Below are 12,886 nucleotides of genomic sequence, written 5' to 3' on the forward strand. Positions count from 1 at the left end.
CTCTGACCGGTGTGTCCGCCGCCCGGTGTCCGCCCCCCCCCCCCGTGACCCGTGTCACTGTGTGTGGTGGTGGGTGCCGGTGTGTGCCGGTGACCCTTGGCCGTGACCGGTGGCCGTGGCCGCCCTGCCGGCGGCTGTAGGCTGCCCGTCTGGCGGCTGGCCGCCCCCCGGTGGCTGGAGCCGCCTCACCTGGTGGCCGTGGCTGCCCCCGGTGGCCGTGGCTGCCCCCGGTGGCCGTGGTGGCTGCCCCCGGTTGCTGGAGCCGCCTCACCTGGTGGCCGTGGCTGCCCCCGGTGGCCGTGGCTGCCCCTCGTCTGGTGGCCGCTGCCGTGGTCGCCTGCCGGTGACCTGGGGTCGCCTCCGGTGACCGCCAAGCCGCTCCTGGCGTCCGTCGGCCGCCCTGCGGCGCTCTCCGCCCGGTCACGCTGGACCGGTGACCGGGGCTCGGCGGCCGCTGCCCGTGGCCGCCGCCTGCCGCTGGTGCCGCTGGTGCCGGCCCGTCGGCTGGTGCCGTCTGGTGCCGGCCCTGTCGACTGCTGGTGTCTGGCGCACCGTCAAGTGGCTGGTGGCTGCCCTCTCGGTGGCCGCCGTCAAGTGGCCGCTGCCTGTGGCCGGTGGCCGCCCTCCCGGCGGCCGCCTTCAAGTGGCCGAAGCCGGTGGCCGCCCTCTCGGTGGTCGCCATCAAGCGGCCGCTGCCTGTGGCCGGTGGCCGCCCTCCCGGCGGCCCCTTCAAGTGGCCGAAGCCGGTGGCCGCCCTCTCGGTGGCCACCTCCGTGACCGCCGCCCGGCTCGTGACCGCGGCTGTCCGTGCGCCGCGCTGCGCCCCGCCGCCCGGCGCCGACCGTTCTCCCCGAGACTGTCGGTCGGTCGGGGCTGTCGGTGCGCCGGGCCGCACCCCGTGCCGGCGCCCGCCGCTGCGGGCTGGAGACTGTTCCGGCCCGTCGGCCGGCGCTCGTTGGTGCCGCGGCACCCGTCGCTCGGCGCCGGCTGGCGCCGTCTAGCGACCGCGTCGCGAACTAGTGCGCGTGGTGCCCTGACCGCCGCGTCGGTCTGGGCTCGTCGGTGCCCGCTGGTGCCCGTCGGCTCGCTGCCGTCTCAGTGACGGACAGTCGTGACGTCACCGCTCGGTGATGTGCGCGCCGCAGTGACGTGGGGTGGGGAGTGTTGGGGTGGGAGTGATGGGACGGGGTGGGACGGGAGTGTGGTGGCGGACAGTGGCCTCCGCTGGCCGTGGCCGCCCGTAGACGGTCCACCGTGATCGCCCGTAGACGATCTGCCGTAGCGGCCCGTGGGCTGTCCGCCGGGGCCGCCCGTGGGCTGTCTCCCGTGACCGCCTGGCCGGCCGGCACCGACCTGTGCCGGCCCTGGCTCCCCGTGACTGATCGTGTGACCCCACTCGCGGCCGCCCCAGTGGCCGGTGATCGCGGTCATTGAGAACTCCGTGAGCTAGCAGCTCTAACCAGTGACAGTACCCGTCAGTAGTGACGGCCACTGCAGTGCGGTAGGTGGGGAGTGTTGGGGTGGAATAGGGGAGGGGTGGGATGGGATTGTCATGTAATTATTGTGTGATGTGTGTCTACATTGTAACATATACTCGCATCTGCTGTCCGTCACCGCCTGACTCGGCGTGACCGACATGCCTGTCACCGATAGTGGCCGCTAGGGACCCCTCAGGTCCCAGTCGGACCCTTCAGGTCCCAGTCGGACCCCTCAGGTCCCAGTCGGACCCCTCAGGTCCCAGTCGGACCCCTCAGGTCCCAGTCGGACCACCCAGGTCCCAGTCAGACCCCTCAGGTCCCCGTCGGACCCCTCAGGTCCCAGTCGGATCCACCGTCCACCGCCTTACCGACCGTTTCTCTCTTCCCGGTCAGCGTTATGAGGTGACGGCTCGGACCGACCCCATGTGTGTGCTATAGTGTATGTGGGAGTGTGGGGTGGGGTGGGAAGGGACGGGTGGAGTGGGGATAATGTGTACGCCAGTACTGGTCCATATAGACAGACCATAGGCACGTTGTTGTTTGCCCGTGCCGAGCTTGGCCCGCCGGCCCGCTATTGTATGTTCGTACCGATGTCTTTATGGAGCTCTGTATTGGCGACTACCGCCAATCTGTCATTATATTGTTCGAACTCAATATGTACGTACCATGTAGTGTAAGTGGCGCATACCGTCTCCGATCCATTGACTAGGAGCGCCAGCTGTATGTTTGTGTGTGGAGCCCTATTCGTGGCCTCCTGCCGTCCGTGGACCCTGCTGCCACCGACAAACGTAGTAGATATGTGTTCGTCCAGACCGGATGCCCTTTGTGGCCGACTATTGCTGATGGCTGTGTTCTGTTCGTAGCCTGATGCCGATCGAGGCTGCCCTGTCGTCCGTGGCCCCGCTGCCACCGACCAGTCATTGACGCTCAGTGACCTTACGCTGACTAACCTGTTTGGTCTGATGACGCCCAGCGTCCCTGTACGATTCGCTGATGTGTGTCGCACCGATGTGCTGCCCGTCTCGGTCGGCCCGCACCCAGGGCTCGTCTGGCCCCCCTCTACCCCCCCCCCCTTCCCCGGCACCCTCTGTCCCCTGTAGCCCCGGGGTCGTGGCCGGCCGCTGTCGGTCGACCCTCCCCGATGCCGCACGGGGTCACGGTGCCCTCCCTGCCCCGAGGCGGTGGTGTGGGGTCGGCGCCCTCCGGTGGGTCTCGGCCGGTGTGGGCCGGGAGGGCCCCGGACTCCCTCTCCCTGGCTTGGTGCCTGGTGGCTGGTGACGGGCGGCCATGGTGATGGCGTGGTGCGGCTCACCACACGATGGTGAGGCACGGATGCAGGCCTGGTGCCGCTTAGTGCTTAGATGGTAGCGTCACACGGGGAGCGCTGCTCTGGTGATGGTGTGGGCCGCTACGGCGGCGGGCAGGTGGGCCCCAGTGGCCGCCCCGACCGACGCGTCGGACCGCCAGCCGGTGCCGGGGCGCACAGCTGGCGGTGCCCTGCTTTGGTGATGGTGATGGTGGTGCAGATCCCCAGCAACCCCCTCCCCTCCCTCCCTGGCCCGCCGCGCCGGCCCGCCGTGGTGCCTCCCCCACTGCCGCCTCCCTCCTCCCCCTCCCCGATCCTCCCGCCAGCCTTGCCCGGGGTGTGTGGCCGACCGCCATGGTGACCCTCCGGGGTCTGTAACTATTGGCTTATTTATCTCTGTGCATGGTTTGTAAAACGGACCGGCATGACTGTTGCCGCCGTTATGATTTGTTTTGTTTGTATGTCCCACTGTTTGTTATCACCATGTACTTTTCTGAATAAAAAAAATCTGTTCTTATCAGCTTAATATCTGATACGTCCCCTACATGGGGACCAGAATATTAAACTGATTTTTGGACTTTGGCGGGGTTTTTGGAGCTTGCTCCAGCCCTGCCGCGGGTTGGCCTGGCATTGCACTACAGCCAGGATCGGCCCACTTTTGTTATCATGCGTTGTGATATGTGGTGAAAATAAAAGGATAAAGATACTTTTAAGATATATGACAATAAAAATTGACAAAACATGAAAATACGCCTCTTTTTGATCATGGTCATAGACAAACGCTCATACTAAATGGAATAAAAATGCGGGTATCGGCAAATTGTACCTGTGACCCCTCAATGTCCCTGAGGTCATCTCAGGTCATGAAGAAAAATGACCCAATCAATATCATTATGATTATAGACGTTTTTTTTTCTCGAATTCCACTACTACGTGCCGCCCCCGACCCGAGCCACGATAACCGCTACAATAGGCGAATTAATTCACGCATTTATTTTGTTCCCAGACAATCGACATCTTTCAAGTACACGGTGCATCGGCGTCCTAAAATGTGACTGGAAAGGCCGCTCTATCTGGTGAAACTCAGTAAAGACGGTGCATCATCATCTAACTGAGGTACCTGTAAAGCTGACATCTTTATCACTATTCATTCGGTATCAGTGATGGACAGTGGGGGGCGTGTGGGAAGTTGTGGGTGACGACAGCTTTGCCTTACGTAAAGCATCATATGCTTTTAAAACTTTTCTCTTTTTATTAGTTTTGCTATAGCGTGAGGCGTGCAATCGTATATCGAAATGAAAAAAGTAACTGGAAAAATAGCAGTATCTATCGACATTCCTTACATCTGTGCTTTGGTAAGGTCCTGACAAATGCTTTATTTATTCATATTAGCCGTTTTCACGACGGCCATCTGGTACACATTTGATGCACAGGTGGTACAGATAAAGTGCAGAATTGGTCAAATCAGGTTCAGTGTGTCCTCTTAGCAGCTATCAGCTAGCACTTATATGCACTAATTTCTTATATGCCTGATTTGTCATATTTTCAGAGAGCATCATCGATTAAAACACTGTAATAAATTCATAAAATGAAGCTATTTGCTGTAAAAGAAAGTACGTGCAGATTTGATCACATCAGGTGCATTCGCCGGATAGACCGTCGTGAAAACGGCCATTAACTACTATCAAGATACATTTTTGTCGATACGTGCCTTATTCGTTACGTACATGATTAATCAGTACTTTTGCTGACGTACATGTGCAATACGTACTTTTGCGATGCATGCTTTTGTCTGCATGCAGCTAGGGGGGGGGGGTAGAGCTAGGGGGGGGGGGGGGGTAGAGCGCTGCCATACGTCGTGGTGTTCGACTGTGCTGCCATCTGATGTCGCACCACTGATAACTGTCGGCGCGGCGCCGCCGTCTCCATTTGCGTGTGTACAAACGCACGGTCGAGAGCCACTAATTCGAAATTATTTCGAGTTTGGCGATCTTTTGTGCTTACAGATACTTACCATGGTGAGGATAAACTGAAACTGCGTATACTTTGAATGTAACATAATGGACCACTCTTATCACTCGCCGTGGCCACTAGCGCTCACGCTATAGCTCTGCATCGTTACTAGTACTAATAGTTATCCCTTAACTGCATAAGTATCTAAAAGTGTTGTGCTTAAGTATCGCTTCTCGGCCTTTTGGCTAAGATCAAAGTGTAGTATCTGTGGGTTTGTTAACCTATTTTGAAGTCGCGCGAGGCGCTTTTCACTTTGATTTTAGCCAAAAGGTCGGGAATTGTATTCCCTGTCGGATCTGTGGTGTGCAGTGTTTCTGTGCCAGTCCGCGTGGTGTCGCCACCGTCGCCGCCTACCGAGGAGGGGGCGCCGCTGCTGCTCTACACCAGGTGAGACCGCGCGGCGACTGCCTCCCCCCCCCCCCCCCGGCTTCCGGGCAACGGCCTTCAGCCGTTGACCCGTTTTCAAAGGTTTCGCGCCAAAACCCAAACCGTTGGGATTTGGCGCCAAACCTTTGAATTTGAACTCCCTTCCCGCCCTTTCCCACCTAACGCCGGCCTGTTGATGAACGTTTCTTGTTTTTGCTAAATCTCTTTTGATCTCATTCGCTTCAATTCTACCCCTTTTCGGCCTGTTTAACGTCTAAATAACCCGTATTCCGTGCACCGTACCCATACCGTTTCTCCACTCCGGCCTCGCCGCGTGGTTTCCCGGTGCCCGAGCCGGCGCCCCCGACTCGCTGGCTTGTGTTGTGCTGTGTTGTGGTGTGAGTTGGTCAAAGGTATTGTATTGCCTCGCTGTGCTATTGTGTTTCATACCATGTCTGTGTCACCGCACCATGACCCCCCCGTGTCCCTTCCCCGGGCGGCGGACACCCAGCCCCAGATTGTTGATGGCCGGCTGGTGCTCCCCTTTCCCCTCCCCGGGCTGCTCCTGTGCCCCGTGGAGGGATGTGGGGGGGCGCTATGCCAACTGTGATGCCTCGACTATGCGCCAGAGTCTGAGGCGCCACATCAAACGCTGCCACGTGGCTCTGACCGACGCCCAGTGGGTGTGTGGTGGGTGCAGGTGCCGGCTGCCGTACCACTTTTCGCGGCACGGCTGCTTCGCCCAGCCGGCCGCCGCCGGCCCGGTGGCCATGCCCCACCGCTGTTGGTGCGGCCGGAGCTTCACGACCCGGCGCGGCCTCACCAACCATGCCCGCCTGTGCCGCCGCTCCCCCGTCCACGTGGACACGCCGTCCCTCCCGCTGACCGCTGGGACTGACCGACCGGTGGCAGGTGACGACGACCTCTCCCTGCCCCCGCTCACCCCTCCCGAGGCCCCCGTCCGCGGCTCTGTATCTGACCCCGGCCCCGGCTCGCCCCGCTCGAGTCTGCCGAGCCCGCTGGCTGACCGGCCCGGCTCTGGTGACGTCACCCTCACGCCTGATGACGTCATCCCTGGCCCTGTGACGTCCCGGCCCGGCCCCTCTGTGCTGCCGGACGGCCCGGGTGACCGGTGTGACACCCCCGTCCCTGCTGTCACTGTGACTGTGTCGCCCGGTGTGTCCTCGGTGGACTGGTCGCCCGTGCCGTCCCCTGGCGTGATGTCGGATGTGACGTCACGCGTGTCGTCTTCTGGTGTGACGTCCACCGCATCCTCTGACTCTTCTGAGGCGTCCACCCCGCTCGGCACCCCGTGTGCCCCGACGCCCCGCGCCCGCCGGTCCCTGGCGTCCCTGCGGACCAGCCCGGCCCGGCCCGACCCTCCCGGTGACCCCGTGTCGCCCCCTGCTAACCGGGACCGTCCCAGCCCCCTCCAGCGGCTCGCCCGGCGATTCATGGCGGCGATCGGCCGTGGCGGCCGGCGGCCGGTGGCCCCAGCCCGGCGGGACCCCGCCCCGCCCCGTCCAGACTCACCCCTCCTGCCCCCGTTCCCGCCCTCCCTGGAGGCTTGTCGGCGGTCGGAGAGTGGGAGTGAGCTGGACATCACCCTGGAGACCCCGCCGCGGGCCCCCTCCCCCTCTGACTGGACCCTGCTGGAGGACCTAGCCGTCTCCTCTGACTCCGAGGCGGCCGTGACGGAGGAGAGCCTGCCGCTGTCGCTACGGCTGGCCGGCACCGACTCCCCTCCCCTCCCGGTGGCCGCTGACGCTCCGTCCCCCGACAGAGCCCCGACGCCGCCGCTGGACCCGGCTCCGTCCTCCCCACTCTCCCCAGCTGACTGCCCGCCGCCCGAGAGAGCCGAGACACCGCCGCCGGACGCTGCTCCGCGCTCTGTCCCTGCTCCGGCCTCTGCCTCGTCAGCTGACGGCTCGCCGCCGGCCGCCGCCGGCCGGCCTCCCCCCGCCCCCTCCCCGCCGACTGACTCGGGTAGCGGTGGGGGTGATGAGCGGAGGAGAAGGAAGCGACGCCGGCGCCGCCGTGACCGGCGTGGACCGGTCCCCCGTGACCCGGCCCGTGACGTGCCCGTCCCCGGTGACCCGGCCCGCCCGTCCCACCCCGGCCGTGACCCGTCCTCCCACAGCAGCTCACCCCCGAGGGACACCAGTGGTGACGGCTGTGGCTGGCCCCGCCGGACACTGGTGTTCCACCAGTCCCGTGCTCCCGTCCCACAGGACCCCGTGGACGGTGACCCCCGCCGTGGCCGGCCTGTCAGTGACCTCGGTGGCCCCCCTGTGACCCCCACTGACCGTGGTCGTGACTGTGCCGCGCGCACCCAGCCCTGTACCCCTACCCGTCGTGTACGGACCCCTCCCGGGTTCCCGTCCCGGGGAGGACGGCCACCGCCCGGGTTCCCGGCCCGTGACGTGCCCCGTGACGGTCCCGTGTCACCTGGTGCCAGTGCTGCTGTCGGTGACAGTGGCCCCACACGGACATACAGTGAGGTGGTGCGGACCCCAGTGCCTCACGCTGTGCCGCCCGTGACCCGCCCCGAGCCGCCCGCACCCCGTGCTGTGCCGCTCGCACCCCGTGCCGTGCCGGGTCCCTCTCGTGACTCCGGTGGTGACCGGCGTGCTAACCGTGGTCGTGGAGGCCGTGACGGGGGTCGTGGCCGCCAACCCGCCGCTAACCCGGCCCGTGCCGCCGCCGGCCCGTCCCGTGCCGCCGCCGGTGGCCGCCCCGGCGCTGACCTGACCCGCCGTGCACCCGTGTCACCCCGTGACCGTGACCCTCCCCATGGCGGTGCTGCGCCCCGCCCCACCGGTGGCCGCGGTCCGCCCGGTGACCCCGCTCACCGTGACCGTCCCGGCGGCGCCCGTGACCCTACCGTGACCCGGCCCGGCCGTGGCCGCTCCGGCGGTGAGCCTTCCAGCGCCGGCCGTGGTGCTCGTGGCAGAGGTGGCCGTGGTGGTCGCCCGCCCGCTGACCCGCCCCGTGCCGTGCCCCGTGTCCCGCCTGACCCGCCCCGCGGCTCGCCCAGCGCTACTGTTCGCGTGCCACCCTGTGCTGACCCGCCCCGCGGCTCGCCCGGTGCTGCAGCCCGTGTCCCGCCTGACCCGCCCCGCGGCTCGCCTGGCGCCGCAGCCCGTGTGCCACCCCGTGCTGACCCGCCCCGCGGCTCGCCCGGTGCTGCTGCTCGTGTGACGCCCGGTGACCTGCCGCGCGCCCCGCCTGGTGACCCCGCCGGCGCTGTGGCTGGTGGACCGCCCCGTGCTCCGCCCTGTGCCCCGCCCGGTGACCTGCCCACTGACCCGCCCACTGACCGTGACCCCGCCCCTGACCGACCTGCCGGTGGTGCCCGTGGTGGCGGCCGCGGTCGTGGTCGTGGCCGTGGTGCCTCCCGCGGTCGTGGCCGAGGTGGTGCCTCCCGTGGCCGGGGTGGTGCTGCTGGTGCCCCCGCTGGTGCCCCCGCTGGTGACCCCGCTGGTGACCCTGACGGTGGTGCCGGTGGCGGTGGCCGTGGTGGTGGTCGTGGCCGTGGCCGCGGCGGCCCTGGCCGTGGTCGGGGCCGTGGTGCCGGCCGTGGTGGTGGTGCTGGAGGTGCTGGTGACCCCGCCGGCGCCCCTGACCCCGCCGGCGCCCCTGACCCCACCCAGCAGGGCCCGGAGCCGACCGAGCTGCAGCAGCAGTTCCTCCCGGTCCTAACCGCCCTGCAGGAGACCCGCGCCCCGTGGGAGGATGTGGAGCGGCAGCTCACTCGGCTGTGCGCCGAGGCGGCCCGGCGTAACGCCGACTACCACGAGCGGCGCCGGCGCCCCGCCCCCTGGCGCCCTCCGAACGAGCGGCCGCCAGCTGACCGTCCCCCCGCCGCCCCTCCCGCCGGCGAGCCCCGCCCCCCGCCAGCGGAGCAGGAGCCGGAGCCGGCCGAGGACCACCGGCGGCCCTGGCAGCCGCCGGCCTACGCGGCCGAGGAGGCCAGCCGGCTACAAAAGTTGTACCGTGCCAACAGGGACAAGGCGGTGCGGCAGGTGCTGCGGGAGGAGACGCCCCCGTGCCCCGTGCCCGGCGAGCAGCTGGCGGCCCACTTCGCCCCTCCTCCCTGCCCTCCTGTGGAGTGGGACCGGCGGCCGCAGGAGGTCCCTGACCTGACCCCCGCCGCCCCCTCCCCGGCCCTGACCGCCCCGTTCCGAGCCGACGAGGTGTGGGGCCGTCTCCGGCGGGCGGCCAACACCGCCCCTGGCCCTGACGGGCTGCGGTACGCCGCCTGGCGCGCCCTCGACCCCGGCGCCCTGCTGCTGACCCGGGCGTTCGAGCTGTGCCGGCTGGCGCGCCGCGTCCCGCCCACCTGGCTTGTGTCGGAGACGGCCCTCCTCCACAAGGGGGGTGACCCGACCCGGCCCGACAGCTGGCGGCCGATCGCCCTCGGCGCCACGGTGGCGAAACTGTACGCCGGCGTGTGGGCGGACCGGCTCAGTGGGTGGGTGGAGGCGGCTGACATCCTCTCACCAGGTCAGAAGGGTTTCCGGCCCTTCGATGGCGTGCTGGAGCACAACTTTGTGCTCCAGTGCGCCGTCAACAGCGCACGGGAGGACGGGACGGAGGCCCACGTGGCCTTCATTGACCTGACCAACGCATTCGGCTCGGTCCCCCACAGCCTCCTTTGGCAGGTGCTGCAGCGGGTCGGAGTGCCGGAGGAGGTGGTGGCCGTCCTGCAGGGCCTGTACGAGGGCAGCGCCACCCGGTACCGGGCCGGGGACGGCCTGACCGCGCCGGTGGCGTGCCAGCGCGGCGTGCGGCAGGGGTGCCCCCTCAGCGGCCTCCTCTTCTCCCTCGCCCTGGAGCCGCTGCTGCGGGCCCTCGCCGCCGCCCAGGTGCGCTGCCTGGCCTACGCTGACGACCTGGCGCTCATTTTCAGCCGGCGCAGCGAGGTGCAGGACGGCCTGGCGCTGCTGGAGCGCGTGTGCGCCTGGGCGGGGCTGACCCCCAACCCGGGGAAGTCGGCCCTGCTTTCCGTCGGCGCCCCCTCCCCGCCCGCCACCCTGTGCGGTGCCCCCCTGCCCCTCATTGACCGGGACGGGGCCTACAGGTACCTGGGCCGGCCTGTCGGCCACACCCGACTGTCCCAGCCGCCCCTACAGGTGGTGGCTGAGGCGCGCCGGGACGCCGCCCGCCTCCTGGGGTCGCCCCTGGCCCCGTGGCAGAAGTTGGACGCCGTGAGGACGTTCATCGCCCCCCGTCTGACCCACTGCCTGCGGCTGGGGGTGATCCCCAAGGGCGCCCTGGCCGCTTTTGACAGGTCACTCCGCTGGCGGGTCAAAGGTATCCTGCACCTGCCAATAAACTCGACCAACAGGTACCTCTACAGCCCGACCACTGCCGGCGGGGTCGGCCTGACCCATTTTTCACAGGAGGCCGACATCCTGCTGGCGGCGGCCACCCAGCGCCTCCTCCACTCCCGTGACCCAGCGGTGGCCGAGCTGGCGGCCGCCGAGCTGATCGGTGCCGCCCGGCGCCGTGTCCGCCGTGACCCGACCCCGGCTGACCTCGCCGAGTACCTCAACGGCGCTCCGATGCGGGACGACGGCGGCGGCGTGTCCTGCCGCTCGACCCGCACCCGTGTGGCCACCACCGCCCTCGCCCGCCGCGCCGCCGTCCGCTGGCGCGCCGCTGACCCCCCTGTCCTGCAGGTGGGGGAGGCGGACGTGGAGCCGCGGCGTGAGTCGCGCGCGCTCCGGGAGGCGGTCCGCCAGACCGAGCTGCGTGAGCTGACCCAGATGCCGCAGCAGGGGAAGGTCCTGGCCTGCGTCGCCGACCAGCCGGTGAGCTCCCATTATATGTATAATGGGAGCTTCACCCGGTTCGCCGACTGGCGATTTGTCCACCGTGCCCGCCTCTCGCTCGTGCCCCTCAACGCCTACTCCCGCCGAGCAGGAGCTGACCGCCGGTGCCGGCGCTGCGGGTACGTGCAGGAGACCCTCCCGCACGTCACTAACCATTGTCTGCAGGCACACGCGGAGGCGTACCAGCTGCGGCACGACGCCATCCTGGCCCGGCTGGAGCGCGCCACGCCGGTCTTCCCCGGGGACGAGGTCCGGGTGAACCGACGTGTCCCCGGCATTGACTCCGCCCTCCGCCCCGACCTGGTGGTGACCCGGGGCGACCACGTGTCACTCGTTGATGTCACTGTTGCCTTCGAAAACCGCCCCGAGGCCCTCCGCGCCGCCGCCGCTGACAAGGAGCGCAAGTACGCGCCCCTCGTCCAGGAGCTGCGGCGGCAGGGCAAGACGGCCTCCGTGCATGCCCTCGTGCTGGGATCCCTGGGGACGTGGGTGCGGTCCAACGAGAGGACGCTGCGTCAGCTGCGCGTGTCCCGCGTGTACGCCCGTCTCATGCGTAAACTCATGGTGAGTGATACGCTGCGGTGGTCACGCGACATTTATATTGAACACATTACCGGGACACGCCAGTACTGAGCGCGCTGCCCCGTCCGGTCGACCCCAGGGCCGTATGAGTGTAGTTTGTGGTGTTTTTGTTCATTGTTATGTCTATCTGTGTCTCATGTTTGTGGCCGTCAGTGTGTTCTGTGGTCACGTGTTATTGTTAAGTGTTTGTTACTGTGTCAATTGTGTGTTTGTATTTGTACGTGTATGTGTGCCCTGGGTGTCTGCCTAACAGCAGCAGTCAGTGCTGTGTAGGCAGCCGCCTCACGGTGGCTGTGCCACTCGTTGACCTGCCTGCGTGGCCCGGCCTAATCTGAGCTGACCCGCTGACTTGACCGTCCGAGACCGAGTAGCCTGCTCTGTCGTGGCCATTTGGTGACCGCCAACCTGGCCGTCGCCATCCGACTTGACCCCAGCTGACCGGCCGCTCACACAGTAGCCGCTAACCTGGCCGCCCCCGCTGCCCGCGGCCCTCTGACCGGGGTGTCCGTGGCCCTCTGACCGGTGTGTCCGCGGCCCTCTGACCGGTGTGTCCGCCGCCCGGTGTCCGCCCCCCCCCCCCCGTGACCCGTGTCACTGTGTGTGGTGGTGGGTGCCGGTGTGTGCCGGTGACCCTTGGCCGTGACCGGTGGCCGTGGCCGCCCTGCCGGCGGCTGTAGGCTGCCCGTCTGGCGGCTGGCCGCCCCCCGGTGGCTGGAGCCGCCTCACCTGGTGGCCGTGGCTGCCCCCGGTGGCCGTGGTGGCTGCCCCCGGTTGCTGGAGCCGCCTCACCTGGTGGCCGTGGCTGCCCCCGGTGGCCGTGGCTGCCCCTCGTCTGGTGGCCGCTGCCGTGGTCGCCTGCCGGTGACCTGGGGTCGCCTCCGGTGACCGCCAAGCCGCTCCTGGCGTCCGTCGGCCGCCCTGCGGCGCTCTCCGCCCGGTCACGCTGGACCGGTGACCGGGGCTCGGCGGCCGCTGCCCGTGGCCGCCGCCTGCCGCTGGTGCCGCTGGTGCCGGCCCGTCGGCTGGTGCCGTCTGGTGCCGGCCCTGTCGACTGCTGGTGTCTGGCGCACCGTCAAGTGGCTGGTGGCTGCCCTCTCGGTGGCCGCCGTCAAGTGGCCGCTGCCTGTGGCCGGTGGCCGCCCTCCCGGCGGCCGCCTTCAAGTGGCCGAAGCCGGTGGCCGCCCTCTCGGTGGTCGCCATCAAGCGGCCGCTGCCTGTGGCCGGTGGCCGCCCTCCCGGCGGCCCCTTCAAGTGGCCGAAGCCGGTGGCCGCCCTCTCGGTGGCCACCTCCGTGACCGCCGCCC

The 12,886-nt window shown here is 67.5% G+C and overlaps 1 long non-coding RNA gene and 2 pseudogenes across 1 annotated transcript; all 3 read left to right on the top strand.

Annotated features, from left to right (window-relative positions):
* Positions 1-1,513: 1,513 nt before the first annotated feature.
* Positions 1,514-3,219, top strand: LOC122375615. The gene is made up of 2 exons (XR_006255424.1): positions 1,514-1,734; positions 1,795-3,219. It is a non-coding gene; the product is annotated as an uncharacterized LOC122375615 (long non-coding RNA).
* A 50-nt stretch (positions 3,220-3,269) lies between these two features.
* On the top strand, positions 3,270-3,445 carry LOC122375622 (annotated as a pseudogene).
* Positions 3,446-4,962: 1,517 nt separating this feature from the next.
* LOC122375634 lies at positions 4,963-5,132 on the top strand (annotated as a pseudogene).
* Positions 5,133-12,886: the final 7,754 nt, after the last annotated feature.

The sequence above is a fragment of the Amphibalanus amphitrite genome, unplaced genomic scaffold (assembly GCF_019059575.1).
Source record: "Amphibalanus amphitrite isolate SeventyFive unplaced genomic scaffold, NRLGWU_Aamphi_draft 001884F_arrow, whole genome shotgun sequence".
Lineage (NCBI taxonomy): Eukaryota > Metazoa > Arthropoda > Thecostraca > Balanomorpha > Balanidae > Amphibalanus > Amphibalanus amphitrite.